Below are 22,406 nucleotides of genomic sequence, written 5' to 3'. Positions count from 1 at the left end.
TCCACAGTGGAGCCATCAAATTTTACACTTCAGAACAAAATGATTCAATTATCACAGCTATGCCACCTCAACAAATCTTCTTTTTCCCAACACCCATTGAAACGTTTCTATTTCCGTTATTAATTCACTTTCCTTTTTGGTTACCATGGATTTTGATGGGTATTCCATAGCTTTTATTTCTTTTGCTTATATAAAAACAGATTGCTAATCTGATTGTACTTTGGTGTGATCCTGAAATTGTACCTTCTAGTTACCAATTCATTGACTGGTATGTTGTTCCAGGTGTACTTGATCAAAAACCCGTCATATTTTCAAACCCCTGTTATATCACCTCTGAGTCTCACAATGAATGCTTTTTATTCCAGAATATTAAAACTCTTTTGGGCCCTGTCTGTAGTTTTGATGTTTTCCTGAGTAAATTAAAGCATCTAAATCCCCACAAAATATCCTACCTGATGCTTAAATAATATGATTGATTTGCTTTTATACTCAGTGTTGCTATTTTTAAAACCATAATCCTATAGTTTTCTTTTTTAAATCGAGTTATCACTTGTCCTCCCACTTTAAAAATATGCATATCTGAATCCTTCGTTTTTCAGCAATATTGGCAATGTGGGGCAGGATGCATGATTTATGTGGTGTACTAGAGAGGATGAAAAAAGTGAATTTAGAACATAAGAATATAAGAAACAGGGGCAGGAGTAGGCCATTTGGCCCATCGAGCCTGCACTACCATTCAATAAGATCATGGCTGATCTTGCAGCCTCAGCTCCACTTACCTACCCACTCACCATAAGCCTTAATTCCTTTATTGTTCAAAGAGCTATCTACCTTTGTCTCAAAAACAATCAACAAGGTAGCATCAACTGATATGTTGGGTGAGGAGTTCCACAGATTCACGACACTTTGGGTGAAGAAGCGCTTCCTCAACTCAATCCTAAATCTCTTCTCCCTTACTTTGAGACTATGACCCCCAGTTCTAGTTTCACCTGTTAATGAAAACAACCTCCTCACTTCTATCTTATCTATTCTCTTCATAACTGTATATGTTTCTTTAAGATCTCGCCTCATTCTTCTAAATTCCAATGAGTATAGTTCCAGTCTCCTCAATCTCTCCTCATAAACCAGCCTTCTCACTAATGGAATGAATCTTGTGAATCTCCTTTGCTCACCCTCCATTGCCAATTTGGATCATTAGTTATTTATCTACATGGTCTAGACATTGTTTATTGTTTACTGCCAATCCCAAATTGGCCTTGAAAAGGTGTTAATAAACTACATTAGATTTAGGTCACCTAGTCTTTGGTTCTTCTCAGACTTTAGATTAGATTCCCTACAGTGTGGAAACAGGCACTTCGGCCCAGCAAGTCTACACTGACCCTTCAAAGAGAAACCCACACAGACCAATTTCCCTCTGACTAATGCACTTAACACTATGGGCAACTTAGCATGGCCAATTCACCTAACCTGCTCATCTTTGGACTGTGGGAGGTAACTGGAGCACTCGGAGGAAACCCATGCAGACACAGGGAGAAAGTGCAAACTCCACACAGATAGTTGCCTGAGATTGGAATCGAACCCAGGTCCCTGGAGCTGTGAGGCTCCAGTATTAACCACTGAGCCACTGTGCACTTTAGGTACATTAGTTCATCTAGTACCTTTTCCCTTGTGATTATGCTTATTTTAAGTTTATCTCTACATATCATCACTTGAGTTTCAATTACTTTTAGGTAGTTTTCTACATTGAGGTCAATCACACTCCCATCACACTCTGAAGGACCAACAGTATCTTTCATTACTCTTTTCCTGTTCAAATACTTCTAATATCGATTACTCTGTTTTTATATTTCTAGTTAGATTTCCGTCACTTGACTTTGTACCTTTTAAGTTTTTTGCAGGTTCTTAGGGAGACTTTATTACTAATCGTTGTGATTTGTACAATTCTTTCAAGTTGATGCTATCTCTAAAATATTTAGCTTGCCAGATGATGTATCCTTCTCAGAGTTTTCATCCTTTTTGGGATAAATCTTTTTAAGAAGATTGCTGCAGCAATGATACTGTTATACTTCTAACTTAGTCATAGTTCACCTAAGTCAGCCCTGTCTTCACGTTCTCACATTTACATTTATTTCAGTTTAAGACACTAGTCATGGACCCACATTTCTCCCATGGAAACTGCACATAACATTTTATCATGTTACGACCAAAGGCACCTAGAGGCCCCCTTTCCATGCATTTATTGAAGGGCAGTCAGACTCATCTCTGGAATTCAGCTTCTTTTGTCCAAGTTTGAACCAAAGGTATATTAAAATTTGGATTACGATCCTCATGAAACCCAAACTAAGCAGATTTTTTGACAGGAAATGACTTACTCTCACTTTACTAATGATTGAAATGAGATCGGCAGTACTTAGCCATTTTGCATTTGTCCTGCTTTTAGGAAATTCCCACCTTTTGTCAAGTAGATGTTAGTGTTGCAGTTGTATTATACCTTTGTTAGAGGTATGTGTATCCAATTTTAAGCTATGTGGGCTGTTCAGCATCTATCTCATAAAGTATAACTGATGTGCTACAAAGGATGATAGATTTTACTGATGTAAAAAACAGACATTAGTCTCCTTCTGGATTGTGCAGTATTGACATGGACAGATACATCCGCGACAATAAAAAGACCAATGTTTGGATAATCCTTCCTTGGTTTTGATCTCCCTCTGATATTTCTCCAAGTTCCCTCCTTCCCTCATTCATCTTTTTTTCATTCATCTGAGGAAGTTTTCTTTGAAGCAAAGAAGGTTGAGGGATGGCCTGATTGTGGTCTAAAAATTTAGAAGGGGTGGAGTTAGGATAGTTGGAAGAAATCTTTCACCTAAAGTAAAGAGGTCAATAATGAGAGGCATAGACTTTAAAGGCTGGAGGTTTACAGGTGGGTTAAGGAAGATTTTTTTCACTCAGATGATGGTGGGTACACAGAACCCACTGTCTGAAAGGGTGGCTGTGGTGGGAATGAACACAATCTTTAAGAAGTATTTATGTGGACACTTGAAATGCCATAGCATGCAGAGCCAATTGCTGGAAAATGGGACTGAAATAGATAGGTGCTTGATGACACTAAGATGTCAAATGTCCTCTTTCCTTGCTGTAAAACTCCATGACTTTAATTGTTCCTTCCACCTGTTTGACTGTTCTTCATATGCGGGTCTCAACAGTGAACGTTAAAAGCCCATCTAAGAAGACCCTATTCTGAACTCAGCTGTCATCTACATGGGTACTGTCGTGCATAGTAAAAAAGACTTGAAGTATAGCTGATTTTATTCCCCAGTATAGAGCTTTCTAAACTGTGGGCTGTAACCCCAGATGAGTCACCAGTAAAGATTGTGGGATATTGAGCTCCAAAGCAGCAACAGCCACCACTTTGGTCTGATCAGTTCACCTCTGTGTTACCCCTTTTAAAATACTCACATTATTCTGCATGGCTGAATCGATGACACACTGAGGCACAATTTCCTGTTGTGTGAGAGTCCATATGGGAAGGTAGATGATCATTCTGCCTGCCTTTTCATCAAGTGCCTCATAAGGAAGTTGGAGGAAGACTGGGGTTGAGGTGGTGGGAGATAGGGAGCTTGCCCTCACTTACAACAGAATTACTCCACTTCACTCAATTCTGTGCTACCTCCTTCAGCCCTCTCCATACAATCACCACTTCCAAAAATAATTTCACTTGGGGTCACGCAGAATCCGACGAAAGAAAATGAGGTCACACCAGAAAATGGTTTGTGAAACAATGACTCGGTAGTTTCTGAACCCAAAGGTCTAACTTTCTAAATCTGTCAACATGGTCAAAGCAAACTGCAGTTGTGTAGCAGCACTGACACGATCAATCTTTGTTTGCTGCGGAAAAATAAATTTGTTTAGGAGTTCCTGATAATAATTGAAGGTGACAATGAATAAGGAATGATAAAATGTTAATGACAGTAATTGACTCTGGCTTTTAATACTTTCCACTTTATTTTGTGCTACAATACATTGACCAATGGCTTATCCTACTGGTTTCTGCTATTGCCTGGGGACAGATACAGCAATGAGTCTGTATGCGCATCATTGTACCCAAGAAATGGGGTCAGACTATAAATGAATGAGAAAACATAGCTGCAGTTTCAAGAGGACAGCCTCAGGGTGCACTACTTTGAAAAGTGAGTGATTTTTGAAAGTAGTCCTGATCGTTCAGTTGGAAATGCATTGTCTTGTGCAGACATGAAGCCCAAACTTGTGCCTGAGCTACTTATAAACAAGGGCTCAGTCAGGATATACAGTGGACCTCAATCCCCGTTTGGGAAGGAGAGAAATTAACAAGAGTATAAGCTCCAAAGATGAAAAATCTACAATGGGTTAGGAAAAGAGTAAAAAATTATTTCTAACAATTTGATACCTGAAACAATTTTATTTTGAGAGGGAGGGGTGATTTAAAGACTGTAATCTCACATGAAGACAAAGCATCAACAAATTACAATCGTCAATTGAAAAATAAACCTATATATCTACTCTTTTACCAAAAGTATATGACGGAACTTTGAGGAAAGGTTTTGTTTCTCATTTGTCCATATGCTATGGTTGTTGCTGCAGATCTGAGCCCATCACTTAGAGTTTCATTCTTATTTTCCAATCTGCATTCAGCTGTCTGGGCCCTAAACTCCAGAATTCCCTCCCTATACCTCTCTGTCTTTGTACCTTGCATTCCCCCATTAAAACAGTCATTAAATCAACTACTTTAATCAACCTTTTGGTCATCTGCCCATACCTCCTTATGTGGCTGGATGTCATATTTTGTGTATTAATTTCTCAATGAACATTAGAACATTAGAACCTTACAGTGCAGTACAGGCCCTCGATTTTGTGCCGACCTGTCATACCAATCTGAAGCCCATCTAACCTACACTATTCCATGTATGTCCATATGTTTGTCCAATGATGACTTACATGTACTTAATGTTGGTGAATCTAATGCTGTTGCAGGCAAAGCATTCCATACCCTTACCGAGTAAAGAAACTACCTCTGACATCTGTCCTGTATCTATTACCCCTCAATTTAAAGCTATGCCCCCTCGTGCTAGCCGTCACCATTGTTGGAAAAAGGCTCTCCCTGTCCACCCTATCTAACCCTCTGATTATTTTATATGTCTCTCTTAAGTCACTTCTCAACCTTCTCTTCAACGAAAACAGCCTCATGTCCCTCAGCCTTTTCTCGTAAGACCTTCAAAGCAATGAAGCATCAATACAAATTAGTGTTTTCTTTTTCTGTCATCAGTGAGGGTCCTAGTATATGCCAATTGCTTGTGAACTCCATGTAGCCTGAGTATTTTGCTGTTTGTGTTGAAGGACAAATGGTTTTAGTATTTCTGTCGAAAACACAGTGAAAATAGTGTCATTAATAATTAATAAGGAGATTAAAGTCACTGTAGTGCTTGAGTGAGTGCCAATGTAGGCCAGTGAACAGAGGGGTGTTAGGGGAACAGGACTTGGGATGAATAAATACACAGACAGCTGAATTTTCAATGACCTTGTGTTTAAAGATCGATGTGGGAGCTCAGCTGCAAGTGCATTGGAATAGTTGAGAATCAAGGCAACAAAGGCATCAATGAGGATTTCCACAGAATAGGAGCTGAGAGAGGAGCAAAATCGGTCAATGTTATGAAGGAAGAAATGGGCATCTAAATCTTCAATAAAAAATATATGCAGTTATTGGAACATTTTAGTTATATAATCCAACTTTATGCTGTCTGCATTACATTCTTGGTAAAATGTTTTCTCCTTAAATATAAGTTCACATTCACTTATAATGAAGAGTAATTAACGGACATTATATTTTCATAGAACTCCTTCAATACTGTTTAATATAGCTGAACAATGTGCACTCAATCATGCAGTTCGGAAATATCTCAGTACTGTACTCCTGATATACTTGCATAAAACAGTGACTGGCCATTTGTATCACACCTTGCTTGGTTAGGCTGGGGCAATTAGCCAAGATTTCATTTGTGCTCACTATATGACAATATCAGTGGAGAGTGTGCCTAATTCAACACTGAGCAACAACAGCTTCAAGCTCACTAACCTGTAGCATAGTTTCAGACTCTGTTTCTTCTCAAAGTTTAATAAGAAAGAAGATTGAAAAGCAGTAAGTACTTGTGGAAATGCTCCTCTTTGTAAGTCAGCATGTTCAGAAAAGGAGAGGAAAATGCTGGAGAAACAAGAAAAGGTTTAAACATAGAACATAGAACATAGGACAGTACAGTACAGAACAGGCCCTTCAGCCCACGATGTTGTGCCGACCACTGATCCTCATGTATGCACCCTCAAATTTCTGTGACCATATGCATGTCCAGTAGTCTCTTAAATGTCTCCAATGACCTTGCTTCCACAACTGTTGCTGGCAACGCATTCCATGCTCTCTCAACTTTCTGTGTAAAGAACCTGCCTCTGACATCCCCTCTATACTTTCCTCCAACCAGCTTAAAACTATGACCCCTTGTGTTAGTCATTTCTGCCCTGGGAAATAGTCTCTGGCTATCGACTCTATCTATGCCACTCATTATCTTGTATACCTCAATTAGGTCCCCTCTCCTATTCCTTTTCTCCATTGAAAAAAGTCCGAGCTCAGTCAACCTCTCTTCATAAGATAAGCCCTCCAGTCCAGGCAGCATCCTGGTAAACCTCCTCTGAACCCTCTCCAAAGCATCCACATGTTTTCTATAATAGGGCGACCAGAACTGGACACAGTATTCCAAGTACGGTCTAACCAAATAACATTTCAACTGATATATCAAAGTTTGTTGTGAACACTTCAGTAACTCCCAGGCAATTCATTGCATTTTATTCAGTAAAATCAATATTCAGGCGATTCATATCCAGGGAGAGAGGATACAATCTGTACATTTGCACGAGCACTTGCTTTGAAAATCAAAAGGGAAAGGAAAATAATGGGCTATCATCATTTTGTTTATGAAAAGGTCACTCTCAGTAATGCTCCCATCTGAATATTTGTCATTAAGCCCTGGGTTGTAACTGAGTGAAAAGTAGTTACTTTTCCAAAGGACTTGAGTGTAGAATCAGTAATTTAATGCCAAGATTGCTCTTTCGCTTAAGATGAATGGTGCAATGGCTGCCTCTTAAATAAGATTCTATTCAGTTAATTTAATAAAAAAAACAAGAAATGAAAGAGCAGAGCAAAGCAAAGTGTGAGTTTTTCCTAGAATACAAAAGATGCCAAGTTGGACCATGTGACGATGTGGTGATGGCTATAGCAAGCACTGTAGAGTGCATTTCACTGTATTTTTATTCTCAATTGCATTTGCAAATCCTCCTTCATGTAGCAGCATAAAATGAATCCATTTCATGGTTCATTTGAAATGAACCATGTTAGATTTTTACTAATGGTGCACTTTTATTCCAGCGTCGGATTGTGAATTGCATTTGCTTGCTGGAATTCTTGCAGTTTTTATTTCTGCGTATATATCTTTGTCTGAAATATAACAGCATAAATGATTGACATTCTAAATGAAATGAGAATATAATAATGATTTAGCAATATTATCACAATAATTTTCTTTTTGGAATTGCAATGGACTTATTTCATTGATTTATTATTTATTTATGTAAATTTTCCCCTCGATTGGTGATGCACAAAATGAATGACACACAACTCAGTAGGAAACAGCTTCATTGTCATTTCACAGCTTTGCATCATTTGATTACAAGGTTATTTGAAGTGATATTTCTTCATTTGTAAAATTCATATTGCATTATTTGCCTGATCAAATTTAGTACGAAATGGGGGGAGGCGCTTTGGAGGATTAAATGGTAAATTAGTAAATATTTATCATTTAATTATTAAATTCATGCTTACATCACTTGTGGAATTGTATACATATTGAAGGCACTATTTTAAGGTCAGTAGGAAAGAGATCTGGTATAATCAGCCTTGTTCAGGTTCTTGTGATATTTGAACATAGCTAGTTAATATTAGTGCCTCTTCAATCACAGACATAATGATGAATAGCCCTGACCCTGGTTTCCTCCCAACAACCGTATACAAACATATTCATGCATGGGTCAGAGAATAATGAACTGTATTTATTTTTCCCCTCCTCCTCTTTAGCGATGTAAGCCTGAACAGATACAACATGACAAATTATTACTGACCAGGGTTCTACTGCTACTTTTCTTTTTGTGGATGACATTCATTGGTAGACCAATTTTTTTTTACATTGTTAATTGCACTGCAAAAGGTGGTGGTGAGCTATCTTCTTGAAATACTGTAGCTCATTTAGGGCATGTACTCATAATGCTATTAGGGAGGGAATTTCAGGATTTTGACTGAATAAAAGTTAAGAAATGGCCATCTAATTCCATGTCAGGATGGTGCATGTCTTGGTCGGGAACTTGCATCATTTTGTTCTTGACCTTCTGGATGGTAGAGCTCGCAGGTTTGGAAGGTGTTGTCAGAAGTGTCAGGGTGAGCTACTATAGGATTTTTGGTAAGACCATAAGACTGTTAAAACATAGGAATGCAAATTAGGCCATTAAGCCCATAAAATCTGCTCTGCCATTCAATCAAGGCTGATAAGTTTCTCAATCCCATTCTCCCGCTTTCTCCCCATAACTCTTGATCCCCTTGACAATCAAGAACCTATCCACATCAGTCTGAAATATACTCAATGACCTGGCCTCCACAGCCTTCTGAAGTATCTGCATATATCTAATCTAAAAGGTCTTCCCTTTACTCTAAGGCTGTGCCTTCAGGTCCTTGTCTCTCCGACCAATTAAGACGTCTTCTTAACATCCACTCTGTCCAGGCCATTTGGTATTCTGTAAGTTTCAATTAGATTTCACCCCCTCATCCTTCTAAACTCCATTGAGTATAGACATAGAGTCCTCAAAAGTTCCTCGTGTATTAAGCTTTCATTCCTGGGACCATTCTTGTGAATTTTCTCTGAATACTCTCCAGGGCCAGTACATCCTTCCTGAGATATGGGGCCCAAACTGTGCACAATACCCCAAATGTGCTCTAATGAGAGCCTTATAGAGCCTCAGAAGTATATCCCTGCTTTTGTGTTCAAGTCCTCTTAAAATAAATGCCATCATTGTTTGTGCCTTCCTAACTACTGACTCCACCTTTCAAGTTGACCTTGAGAGAATCTTGGACTAGAATTCCCAAGTCTCTTTGCACTTCAGACTTGTGAATTTTCTCCCCATTTAGGAAATAGCCAATGCCTCTATTCTTCTCACCAAATCACGTGACATCACACTTTTTCACATTGTGCTCCATCTGCCACTTCTTTGCTCACGTTCTTACCCTATCCAAATTGTTCTTCAGCCTCCCCACCTCCTCAAATCTACTGATCTTTGTATCAACTGCAAACTTAGCCAGAATGCCCTCAGTACCTTCATCTAAATTGTTAATGTATAAAGTGAAAAGTTGTGGTCCCAACACTGAACTTGCAGAACACCACTTGTTACTGGCTGCCATCCTGAAAAAGACTCTATTATCCCCACTCCCTGCTTTCTGCCAGACAGCCAGGCTTCTGTCCATGCTGGCACCATGCTCCTAACACCATGGGCCCTTATCTTACTCAGTAGCTTCTTGTGCAGCACCATGTCAAAGACCTTCTTGAAGTCCAGTAGATAACTTCCATAGGCTCTCCTTGGTCTTACCTGCACATTACTTCCTCAAAGAATTATAGCAGACTTGTCAGGCATGACCTTTCCTTGATGAAACCATGCTGACTTTGCCCTACCTTACCGGACACTTCCATAATGATACATACGGCATCAATGGTGAAGGGAGTGAAGCCTTTTGGTGGAGTGAAAAATAATTTGGCTGCTTTGTCCTGGATGGTGTCAAGTTTCTTACAGCTGCACTCATTGAGGCAAATAGGAAGTATTCCATTACACTCTCAAGTTGTGTCTTGTAGATAGTGGACAGACTTTGAGGAATCAGGAGATGAGTAACTCATCACAGATTTCTAAGCCTATGTCTTGCTGCAGTAACTACAGTATTTACATGGCTGTCTACTTAGTATCTAGTCAATGGTTAACACAAGGATTTTTCCAGAGGAGGATTCAGTGATGGTAATGTTATGGAATTTCAAGGAGCAATGTTTAACTTCTCTCCTTTTGGAGATGGATATTGCCTGGCATTCACTGCATACATTTACAAAGGAATTGGACTGCCAGGACATAAAATATTTTGAACTGTGTCTTTTTTAAAGAATTGAATTTCTCCTTCCTTATTACAAATCTCTCTCTTTCACATATTGTTTACTTATCAAAGTCAATTGAAGTTGAACTGTCCCCAAACTTCTAAAATTAGGTGGTTCTAACAGGGTATATAAGATTGGCCTCTGATTTTGACCTCATTTGGCCATTGCTTAGCATATCTCCAACATACTCCATAATTTGAAATATGAGGAGTCTGTGGATATGATTCTCTGTGACCATATCATAATCCAGTTAACAATCTTTTTACTTTAACCTTTGAGATGCTCGTTATTCAATGTGTGCCTCTAGCTGCTCAATCATGGTCTGTCCCTCTGTGGGATATTGACTGATTTGAATTCAATGTTGTTACTTTCATGCTCTTATACAAAGGAAAGCAAAGACACATCATTAGGTTAATCTCAGTATTCAACTGTTTATTCATCATGTGTTTGTGTAACTATTGAACGAATGACAACGGGTGATTACAATGTTTGGGAGATAGGTACCTTCCTGTCACTAGATATCTTCCAGCAATACTTGTAGTAATAATAGCAGTTGCAACCATACCATTGCTGCTGTGGCTGAGATCAATGAACCTTTCAATTCTAAAAGTTGCATCGAGTGCCCTGAGAAATGGTGACAATATGATAAGGCATTATATAAATCAAAATAACCTTGTCAAAACTCAAACCACATAACAGCCCTCAATGGCAAGGTTTCAGCCACATTCTGGTTGAACATTTGACAACTATGTCAGAGGCAGGAAGGCTGCCAAATGGTTGAGGAATGCACTGGGTCAAGGACCCAATTTTTTTCCCCACTGCCAAGCTATTTTGCTAGATGGCCCATTAAAATACCAATTAATGGCAACTTTTTTTTGTCTTATTTCATAATATTCATTTGACTCAAATTGTATCATTGAATTTGGTACTGCAGTGCTTCTGAAATAAAGAGTTAAATAGTCTGCATGCTGTAAATGCAGTGATTTTGGTGTGGAAATAGTAATATTGCTTTGCTCCCACCAACAATCTGTCAAATATTAAAATCTCATTTTAAAAATCACATCTTAAAAAGATTTGCACTCTGCTACCCCACAGCACTGCCATTTTGCACGTGGGTGTGCTGATCAGACTGCAGTTGCATATCCCACCCACTAGCAATCTGACTCAGCTTCCCACACAGCATGTAGGAAAGTGACAGATAGGAAATGTGCTACTGTGACTGACCGAAGGAGATAAAAAGACATATGATCCTGTTGGATCCTTGGGAAATAAGAAATGAAATCAATGAATATAAATAATTCTGGGATTTACAAAATTAATTATAAAAGGTATATGGGTGCCTTTCAAGCTCACTTATATCGATAAATAATGTTGGCCCTTTCTAACTGGTGAATATTGATAGGAGCACGATTAAAATATCCCGCTCAGTGAGCGATATCAGCATCTTTTCAAAGTCAAACTTAAAGCAATCACTTAAAATCCCATTTATGTATCTAGTCCATCACCAATACCAGCAGTAGCCCCATATAAGCCACATGCTCAACACTAAATGCAGACTCAACTCCTCAAATCTCAGTCCTTTCATATATCAATAGACATGAGCAACACTCACCAGACAATGTCACTGTGACTAAGCACAATAGTACACTCCCATCATGGTCACTCTCTGAAACAGTTCTCCAGAATTTTCCACCGCTTGAATTAGTAAGTAACTAGTCATTTACTGTTACAATGTACTTGTTCCATGCTTTTCAACATGAATGTTTTAGAACTGGGTATCTGGTGAGCGCAGGAGAATAACAGTGAAGAAAGTATACATTAATATCATGCCATCATATAGTGTCTACCAAAGTAGCTTTATTTTACAAAATGTTTGTACCAGAAATAAGAAACTATTGCAGACATCACATGATGATATTGTTTACCTTATTTAAGGAGATATGTAAATGAATTTGAAGCGGATCAGAAAAGGTTTACCAGACTAATGCCTGGAATATACAGAATGTCTTTTAGGGAGAGGTTTGACTGGCTTGACATATCACTGAAACTGATAAGAGTAAGAGTCTGCTTGATTGAAACATAAGATTCTGAGGAGTCTTGATAGAGTCGATATGGAGACAACATTTGCTCTGAGTCAAGAATCTAGTTATTGTTCAGAAATAAAGGGTTCATCGTTTGAAGCAGATGGGATGAATTTCTTATCACGCAGATTAGATAAGATTCCCTATAGTGTGGAAACAGGCCCTTCCACCCAACAAGTCCACACTGACCCTCCAAAGAGTAACCCATTCCCCTACATTTATTCCTGACTAATGCACCTAACACAATGGGCAATTTAGCATGGACAATTCACCTAAACTGTACATCTTTGGACTGAGGGACGAAACTGGAGCAAACCCATGCAGACATGGGGAGAATGTGCAAACTCCACACAGACAGTTTGCCCGAGACAGGAATTGAACTCTAGTCCCTGGTGCTGTGAGGCAGCAGCGCTAACCACTGAGCCACCGTCTTTTGAACACTCTTCCTGAAAATGTGTGGAAGCAGAAACTTTGAATACTTTTAAGGCAGAGCTGCGTAGATTCTTGTTAAGCATGGGGGAGAAGAGTTATTGGACGAAGGCCAGAATGTGGATTTGAGGTTACAGTCAGATCAGTAATGATCTTATTAAATGGTGGAGCAAACTTGAGGGAGAAAATAGATTATTCCTGCTCCTGCTCTCTGCCTGGAAATTTTGAGGTAAACTTAACAGATGCCAATCTGGTCTGACAATGAGGCTTCCACCAGCAAAGTGCCAATGCTGATTTCAGGTGCTGAATTTTGTGATTTTACTTCATGTGCACATCTGATCTTGGCTCAGCAATACTGATTGCAACACCTGGAATATGTGCAATCACTTTATCTGTTAGTACGAAGGGATACATTTCTGGGATCTTTTTTCTTTGTGGTTTTTGCTCCATGGCAGCCAATTTTTGGCCACATGGCCACTTATTTTTAAAGTGTGATTCAGAAATTTGAACTGCATGAGTCAGGCATTATCTGTTGGCATAGAATGGCCCTCAATAAGATGAACATGGTTTCAATGAAGGTTTATCAGTGACAAGAAATCCTCAGAACTCAGGTTATAAATCCCCTTCTATTCCTCACTCCTTCACTGCATGAAACCTTGCCAGTTTTGGAGAGAAATGGGTGCAAGCCCTTTTGAATATATGTGTTTAGCTCTCAATAAAATTAAAGTTTCAGATGGTAGGTAAATCCTTTGGATGTTTAGAATACATGTACATACATTTGACTCATATGGATATGGTGGGTTCAGGTATTCCCCTATCGAGACTTGAAAAAAAAACGTATTTCCCTCATTTCAACTGAAAATGGACATGCATGTGTGCACATGATCATTAAAATCTGGAAATATATTTTTCCCATGACACAGAGTTTGAAAATAAAAGAATGCCAAAATGTAATTAATTTTAATAAGAACTAACTGTGGTTACCACATCAGGCATATTGAACATAAAAATTGTCTCTTGCACAGAGGAACAATGTGTCCCAATGATTATTCACACATCTATTTCAGGAGAGACAGGTGTCATTTACTCCAAAATTTGTTCTAGCAGGAACAATTTGGATCTGAGAAACTGAAGCAATTTTAATTTGAATTCATCTCGAAAGTGCAATGTGACTTTTAAAATTTTCAGTTCTGCGTTGTTACTGAGACTTAAATTATTTGTTAATTATTCATATAAGGAATTCATGTAAACTCGACAAAACTTAAGCTTGAAAGATCCTTTGCCATGGGTTGGTGCCAAATCTGTCACCCGCTCTTTGACTCATCACTTTAATGATGGCATACTTACTTTTCTCCAGAGCATTTTCTTTACCACCTCCTTTCATTGCTTCCTTCTCCGTGTAGCTCCCAAACCCTTGGAACACTGTTACAGTGTGCATTTCTGTTCTAAGTCTGTGCCATTGGGAGAATGGAGCTGTAGTGCCTCTTGTTTTGGAAACAGGTTTGGAGGGCACTTGCTTGTTGATTTAATGACTTGTCCTGTACCTAAATAATTTGGCATGTTTACAGAACGGTTGTGTTTTACTTTACTATCGGGAGCAATGTAAACTGCCATTTCATGGCTGGGAAGGAATATTTAATAATCTTCAAAGCTGTCTCAATATTGCCTCGACAACCTGTGAGGGGCTGAAAAGTAAATTGAAAGCTCGCTCTCAGGTAGCGAGTAACTGCTGCAATTTATTGATTTTTTTCGATTGTTTTGTTTTCATTCGAAAGGACGGATCGCCTACCTTTGCAAATATTATTTAGATTGTCTTTTGACGTGTTCGTGCTATTTTGTGTGTGTGTGTGTGTGTTCCGCTGTCACTAATCACTATTCTGATATCACTGGGAATATTCTAGGCATCAACACATTTTCCTCTTTTGTGGATCGCGGGACCTGTTAAAGAGAGGAGCGGGAGCAGTTCCCGCAGCCTCAGAAAATTACTTTTGTTATTCTCTCCTAACCAGAGAATGTGGGGATGGAGATTTCACTGTTGAGTGTGTGTTTCGCTGTGGGAACGGCTGCGGTTTGGATGGGGAGATGAATGGTCGTGCAAGTAGTTGGATTAATTCTGTACGTCGCTGTTTCATTTTTTTGGGGGGAGGGAGGGGGGATATATTTAAATATTGCTGTAAATGTTCCTTCTGCGTAGCCGAGCTGGTGCATCGCCCTGTCTCTGCATTTTTTTTTCCCCCTGTTGTTTTTTGGTGGATGTTTTGGGTTTGTTGCATTGATCCTGGCTCCTAATTTAGAGATGTGTCTGTATCTTCTCTCTTTTGGAAATTGCCAGCTTCGCCGTACAGGGGGTCTGGTCGAGCCGCGGCTGCAAGACGTTCCCCATTGACTCGTCACGTACAAAATGCCAGTGTGACCGGCTCTCCAGCTTCGCCATTTTGGCTCAGCTCTCGTCAGATTCGGTAAGTCGTTTTTTTTTATTATGATTATTTTGGAGGAAAGATTGCAATTCGTCTCAGGGGAGCGAAAAAAAATACGAACAGCGTGAGATCTGCAGGTCAAATCACTGCCTTGCAACGCCAACAGGGGCATGTCACCTGTGATTAGAGACTGACATTTCAGTTCAGAAATCTGTATGTTTGGGACTGCTGCATTTATTAAGAAGCTGGCATTTGCCCACCGCTCCTGGCATTGGAATAATTGCAATCAGCATTGATTAAAATGTCCTGCCCAGATGCTTTCACCAGATATTAGTCTGAATTGCCATGTTTGTGGTCAGTTGCCTCAGATGTGGAGGAGTGAAACAGCTGAAGACTCAGAGATGCTGTCAAATACAAACCTGTTTTGCAGATAAAAGTAAATACGGTGCAAGCAGCAAACCATCTCTATTCCTTAAGTGACTATGAATGGATTACATAATTCTGTAGGAAGGAATTATCTAAATGAAATACTTATTTTGGAGTACAATGTCTTCATCAGAATGTTCTCTAATGTTTTGATGAATATTCAGAGATTTGTTGAGTTCCAAGTATCAAAATGCTTATCTCTAATCAATGCAAATGATTTCATATTAGATAGAAATGATATGATCAGTTAGTGACATACTGAAATAAATAGCAAGTAATTTTATGCCAGGATGGTTGGCTAAGTGGTACAGCTATAAGATAAACATCTCCTAAACATTCCGCCATATGTGTTTTTTTTAAACTGCATTTAACTAAACAGTTTAGGAAACAATTGTGAGCTTGGCACCATGTGTCAGCAGAAGCTCATTCTTTTTGCAACTGCTGTACATTATAATAGCATGAGGAAGTCAAACTTTTGTACTCAACTGAACATGTTACATGGACCCAGATGATTCTCTCAGTTCCACATTGTCGTCGAGATAAAATATAAAAGTGTTAGATTATTTTGCTTACATTGCCATTGGATTTTAATCTTCATTTGAATGGACTAAGAGTAAGATGGATGCCAGTCATGATGTCAGAAGGACACTGTTTAGAATGGTCCAAAATATGAGTTAAAGACCCTATAATCTTTTGGAATGTTATCTTGAATTAATAGCAATATAAGTCTATTCCTTTGATTAATTGGCAAGAGAGCTAAAGACTGTATAGCTAAGGATTTTCGTTTGGTTTTATAAGCAAGTGTGACACACAACTAATGTTGGCTATTAATGCTTTATTTAGATACATTTTATTTAATGATTATTATATCATTAAATATAGAGTCAGTGCTTACTTACTTACATGTGTACCTGTATGTTAAATGAAATGACAGTTATCCTAATGGTTCTCCTATAGTTAATTCTGTATTGAAAATGCCAGTTTCTATGCATGTGTTGTTACAATGGAATGTTTATGTAACAAATTCATATTGAATATGTTTTGATAAAACTTTCCAAATTAACAGCAAAATATAACTACCACGTCTGCACAAGTTATGGCCTTATGTGAAAATCAGCAGTTGGTATATGTGACATACAAATAGAATATTGTGACTGCACCATCAAGCAGTCAAGTTAGCTTTTGCATTCAAAGGATTTTTTTTGTTGATGGTATAAATAACAGGAAACCAAACAGGTTAGGCAGCATTTGAAAGGCAAAGATGAAATCTTAGTAAGGGTATGACTTGAAGATCTATTGGAATCTCTGGAAATTTTACTTATTATCTTAATCAGTGGGTGATATTAACATTTAATTTTCTTAGCAAACATTTGTTTGACTCTGACAGCTATTGCTTGCTGAAGTCTTGTATAACTGAAATAGATTTTGATTATAAATGTTCGATTTGTTGCAAAGTTATTTATTGTGAGATAAAATTATTCCATGAAAGGCATAATATTGCTTCACAGACATTGTTGGTACCAACTAATTGGTATATGCTGTTGTAAAGTTTCATTTGACCTCTGATCACTGTCATTAATTGGTCTTCCAGTGAGTTTACAAACTGTCTGAATCTTGGGGTGGGGGGGGGGGGGGGGGGGGCAGGGGGGCAGGGGTGGTGTGGTTATGTGTACCTCTTCCAATCCAGTTTACATGAAAGTGACAATGAAACAGATCTGTAGTGGGGAACTGGGAATCCAACTGAGAGAAATTCTCTGCCTGCCCACCCTTGTTCCTGCCTCCACATCAGTGTCAAAATTTTGCTCCTTGTCTCAGTTGGCAGTCCTTCCAGTTTGAGACCCAAACATTGCTGGTTGACCATTGCAGGATTGCTTGAGCACTCGAATTAGAAGGAAGCAATACTAAGCAATACTAATATAGTGTTACAGTGTGGAAGGGAGAGACTTTGGAATAAAATATTAAATGAAGGTAATGGCTTGTTTGGTAATATATCGAAAATCCTATTATTTTAAAAAGAGCACAGAGTTCTCAAGGTGAAATGCTGATCAGGGCACCATCCTTATAATGGCAAGAAAACTCAAATAGGCAATGTTTTTGTTACTGCTGTTTTGGGAGATTCGTTGATGAAAAGTGATTCCATTTTCGGCTACATTAAAACTATAACTACAGTCTTTAAGTGCTTTTCTAGTTATAAAGTGATTTGGAAAGTCTGAGGTCATAAAACAACACCACATTAATGCAAGTACTTCCCTTCCATGGCAAAGGACATTCCATTGCAAATGGTGTGAAGTGCTTTCAGATATTTCAACGGTAAGAATCTTGATAATGTCAATTTTTATTTGAACACATTTAAGATCAAGATATGTATTTAAATTCTCAAATCAGGGGACTAAGCAGTCCTGCAGTCTTTCTAACTGAATGGTAGTTTTGCCAATAGTAGCAAGCATAGAGCTTGCATTTACATTGTTAGCTTATCCAGCAATACCATGATATTTTCTTAGATGTTTCCAGCACAAAAGGAGACAATTCAGCCCATCATGTCCATGCTGATCAGCAAAGATTTGACCTCACTAAACCCATTTTTCAGCTATTGGGCCCACAGCCCTGTAGGTTATTCCAATTCCAATGAGGATCTAAATCCTGCTTAAATGACTTGAGAGTTTCTGAGTCCTTCACTCTTCCAGGCAGGGACTTTCAGACTCTCACCATCCTTTGAGTGAAACAAATTCTCATCTCCTTCTTTGCCTCTACCTCTCACTTTAAATCTATGTCCCTTGGTTTTTGACCTCTCTACTAATAGAAATGGTGTTTTCCTATGATGTTATCTGTCACCCTCATGGTGCCTGCTCAACCTTCGCTGCTCCAAGGACAACAACTGCAGACTGCCCAACTTTTCCTCGTATCTGAGCCCCTCAGCCCAAGTAACATCCATCCATCTATTCATGTAAACATGGTGGCTAGATTGATCACAGGAACATCCCACATGCCTCAAATAATCAATTATCTCTGTCCTGAACTTAGCAACTGAAAAATGATTCCACTGATTGGGAAGCTCAGAATCACAGACACAATTTCATACATTCCGCATCCTGGAGGACTGTGGGAGCTCAGTCATTGAATGTGGTTCAGGCAGATATCTGACAGATTTCTAAATACCAATGAGGGATATGGAGGTAGTGGGATAAGAAGAATTTAAGTTGCTGATCAGCCTTAACTATATTGAATAATAGAGCAGGCTCAATGGGTCAAATAGTGTACACATGTTCATATATTCCTTATAAGTATTGACCAGGAGACTGGGATTGCTCCCTGCTCCTCTTCAGATTGTAACTTGGGATCTTTTACATCCATCTGGCCAAGCAGCTAGGGACTCTTTTATGTATCATCCAGAAGACAGTACTTCTGACAGTGCAACACTTGGTTGGTACTGCATTGATGTGTAATCCTAGATTAACATTCAAGTATGGTCTGACTCACAAGTGAGAATGTCACCGATGAGCTGTTCAACACTGCCAGTACTGTCCATAAGTAAATGCATTGGGATCATTATTCACTTTGATACACAAAATTGGAAATTTGGTGGAGCAAAAGTCAATACTTTTTTTTAGAAAACATTATTTGTTTTCTTTTATTCTTTACTGTAAACAATATAACTTTGATTATCCAAACATTGATTTACCGAACTTTGGATTATCTGAACAAGACCTCAAGGCACTGATGCCTGGGTAAACTGTGTTATCCGAACATTCGATCATCTGGACTTTCAATTATCCGAACAAAATACTCCCCACCTATGTCGTTCAAATAATTGAGGTTGCCCTGTATAAGAATAAGTTATCTTTTCTATAGCTGTTGCTTGATGGTACCATAGAAAAGAATGCTGGATCTGTGAGGCAACTGGACTCTGCATATCTCTGCTTGTTCATGCCCTCTGTTCTATGGTTAACCTGGTACATAGGTGGCAAATATTTTCTTCAACAACTCCGAATGGTGAAGTCAATCAATCTTGATAAGTCAGATCTATTAACTTGAGATTCGAAGATTTTAGTGTTGTGGATAGCAGCTTTAAAATAGAATGTTCAAGCATCAAAAACAAATGTATAGTTCATGTTTATTTCCCTGTACTTAAATACAAAAATGCACAACCAGCATGCTATACATATGGAATTGTGTTGGTGTTATGTCTAACATGTGTACTTCCTATTTAAAATTTTAGATATATTTTACTACATATTGTTAGAGATTAATATTCTGCAGAACTGTACATGAAATCCCATGAACCATAATGTAAGAGTTCTTGGGGCATTATTTAGTTAATATAGTAAATAATGACAAATATAACAGCACACTTTAGGTATACAGATTGATTAAATAGATAGACATACGACAAAGTTAATTTAACACAGTGAAGTGTCGGCTGATTTCATGTTTGTCAGAAGAATAGTTTGATGATGCAGTCACTTTAAGAGGTTATTTCATCCTGCTTTTCTTTTGAAGAGAGGTTGTAAGGCAGAGGCACTGAGCTGTCTACTGAAGACCTGTTGAGTAAACTGCTTAGGTGGCCTTGGGTTTTTTTAATAGCCTAAATGGATGTGGCCAGGTCTCACAGACCCAGATTTCTGGGTTTCACTTTTTCAGTAACATCAGAAGATATTGGGATCTCAAAAGAATTGGAGACTTCAGTGAATATCTCTTGGCTGCTACTATCTCTGAATCTTCGCTTGATTTTATTTTCTTCCTGGATTTGAGAACTTCCTGTGAGAATCTGAATTTTCCTTTTTACCAAGGGGTGTGTTTATGGGATGTTGCTATAATGGAACAGTTAATTATAGTTACTGCATCTATTATTCCATTACATTTCCAATCTGTTAAATTGTTCTAAATTTCTCACATAGTATTTTAACTGCAGTGTTTAAATAAATTGTGTTTTGCTTGACATCGAGTAGTTTGACCAGTTGTATTGTATTATTTTACATTTAGCTTTTAAAATATGAAAATGTTAGGGTCTAAACTACCTCCCCAAAATATTTTTGAGGTGGTTTGATCTAGTCCATAACAATAGGAGGAGGCGATATAAACTAAAATTCCAATTTTAAACTGTGTGTAGGAGCTGATGGAGTATCCCATACCTCTGAATGTGGCAGGTCTTATCATAAGCATATAATTTCTTTAAAGTAGCAAATTGATGAAGTTATGCCAAACCATGTGAAGTCATGAGAATGGATTTAAAGGCCTTAATGAAAATGGTTCAGGACTTCAGTTATGTGGAGCAGCTACATTAGAGCTCAGACTAGAGAAAGGGTGATTCAGTGGCTGGGTTCAAAGTAGGAGTAACTCAGGAGAACCTATTTTTATGAGTAACATACTCCATCTCAAAAGAGCACAGATTTATGTAATTGGTATAAGTATGAGATGATATATTAATTTTATTTATATAACAAGTTCTTAGGATATGAAATTGACTGAATGGAGGACAGTGGAAGCAAATGCAACAAAAGAGAAAACATGGGACATGGAAAGCTGATTGGGACTGATTGGAAAAGCTTTTCTAATGAATGTAGATAATGGCCTGAATAATCTCCTTCTGTGATCCTATTATTTCGATAACACTTCCTGTTGCTCCTAATCAATTCAGTGTTGCAAAGTGACTATTCCTGAAACCAAGCCCTCAATGATACTTTGAAAGGATCTGCCCACTGTTAAGCAAATATGTTTATATTGTGTTATAGTCCAACAGGTTTATATCTGGTGTTGTGTGATCTTTAACTTGTACACCCCAGTTCAATACCGGCAACTCCAAATCATGGCTTATGTTGTAGCTTTGGAGTGACAGAGTTACTCAGGTCTCAGAATGAAATGCCAGAATGGCTAATCAGTTTCCTATTGCAAACACCATTGACCTTGATGAACACAAAAATTGTAGTTAGCTTTGTACAGAAATGTAAAGAAATTCACAATGACATTATTGATGTTGCATCACTGTCTTTACAGAATGCTCAATTCTCTAATGTTGTTCTCACCTTTAGACAAGGTTGCACTGGTTCATACTGCGGTAAATCTAGCATTTGTTGTGGCATAGAACTACCCAATGTCAAATATAAAGCAGAATCTTTGTAACAGTTTTATTGATTGATCTGGAAACTAAGCCTGTTGGAAAACTCACAAAAAAAATGTATTTCTTTTGAAGATGGACCAGCAGGACAAAATTGCCTGATGAATTGAGATACTTTAACCTTGAAATGACTGTAATTTAGTGAAAACACTTAACAAATTGTCATGATATTCCATTGTCAATTATTTTAATATGGCACTAATTGATTTCAGTGGATTGATGCCTGCTTCAATAAGAAAGACAAAGAAAATAGTGTGAAAACTAGTAGATTCACAGGCCAATATTGCACACAGTATTACTGAGGATCTTGCATCTTGATCATTTGTTTAATTACATTGAAATCTGTCTTGAAGGCCATCTGCTCAGAAACCTGTAATCTGATTAATCAGACCTGAATTTCTGTGTGCAGTCTATTCTCGGAGACCCTATGATGTTGATCTTGAAGGTGATTATTGTTGACACATTTTTCTTGTTGTCAAGTGCAAATTGAACAATGTAATTTTCAATTGAAATATCATGCAATTAGAATTCAGTAAAGAACATCTATCAATCACTGCACTATAAGTATGGAATAAAATGCTTTGCAAAATGTAGAAGAGTGTGAAAGCGTTACATACAATACTAGATCAACACCACATTTAAAATTAATGAAGATTGTGACTGGCATTCTTCTCATAAAATGAAG

The 22,406-nt window shown here is 38.2% G+C and overlaps 1 protein-coding gene across 4 annotated transcripts in view; it reads left to right on the top strand.

Annotated features, from left to right (window-relative positions):
- Window positions 1–15,154: 15,154 nt before the first annotated feature.
- The window catches only part of LOC132815498 (adhesion G protein-coupled receptor B1-like), a 177,660-nt gene continuing 170,408 nt past the window's right edge, over window positions 15,155–22,406 (top strand). For all 4 annotated transcript variants that reach the window (XM_060824471.1, XM_060824470.1, XM_060824469.1 and 1 more), the window contains exon 1: window positions 15,155–15,225. The gene's annotated coding sequence lies outside the window, so the exon portion shown is untranslated. The remainder of the gene's footprint in view (window positions 15,226–22,406) is intronic.

The sequence above is a fragment of the Hemiscyllium ocellatum genome, chromosome 4 (assembly GCF_020745735.1).
Source record: "Hemiscyllium ocellatum isolate sHemOce1 chromosome 4, sHemOce1.pat.X.cur, whole genome shotgun sequence".
Taxonomy (NCBI): Eukaryota; Metazoa; Chordata; class Chondrichthyes; order Orectolobiformes; family Hemiscylliidae; genus Hemiscyllium; species Hemiscyllium ocellatum.
The sequence above is the reverse complement of the archived record's forward strand: the minus strand, read 5'-3'. Positions and strand labels throughout refer to the sequence as shown.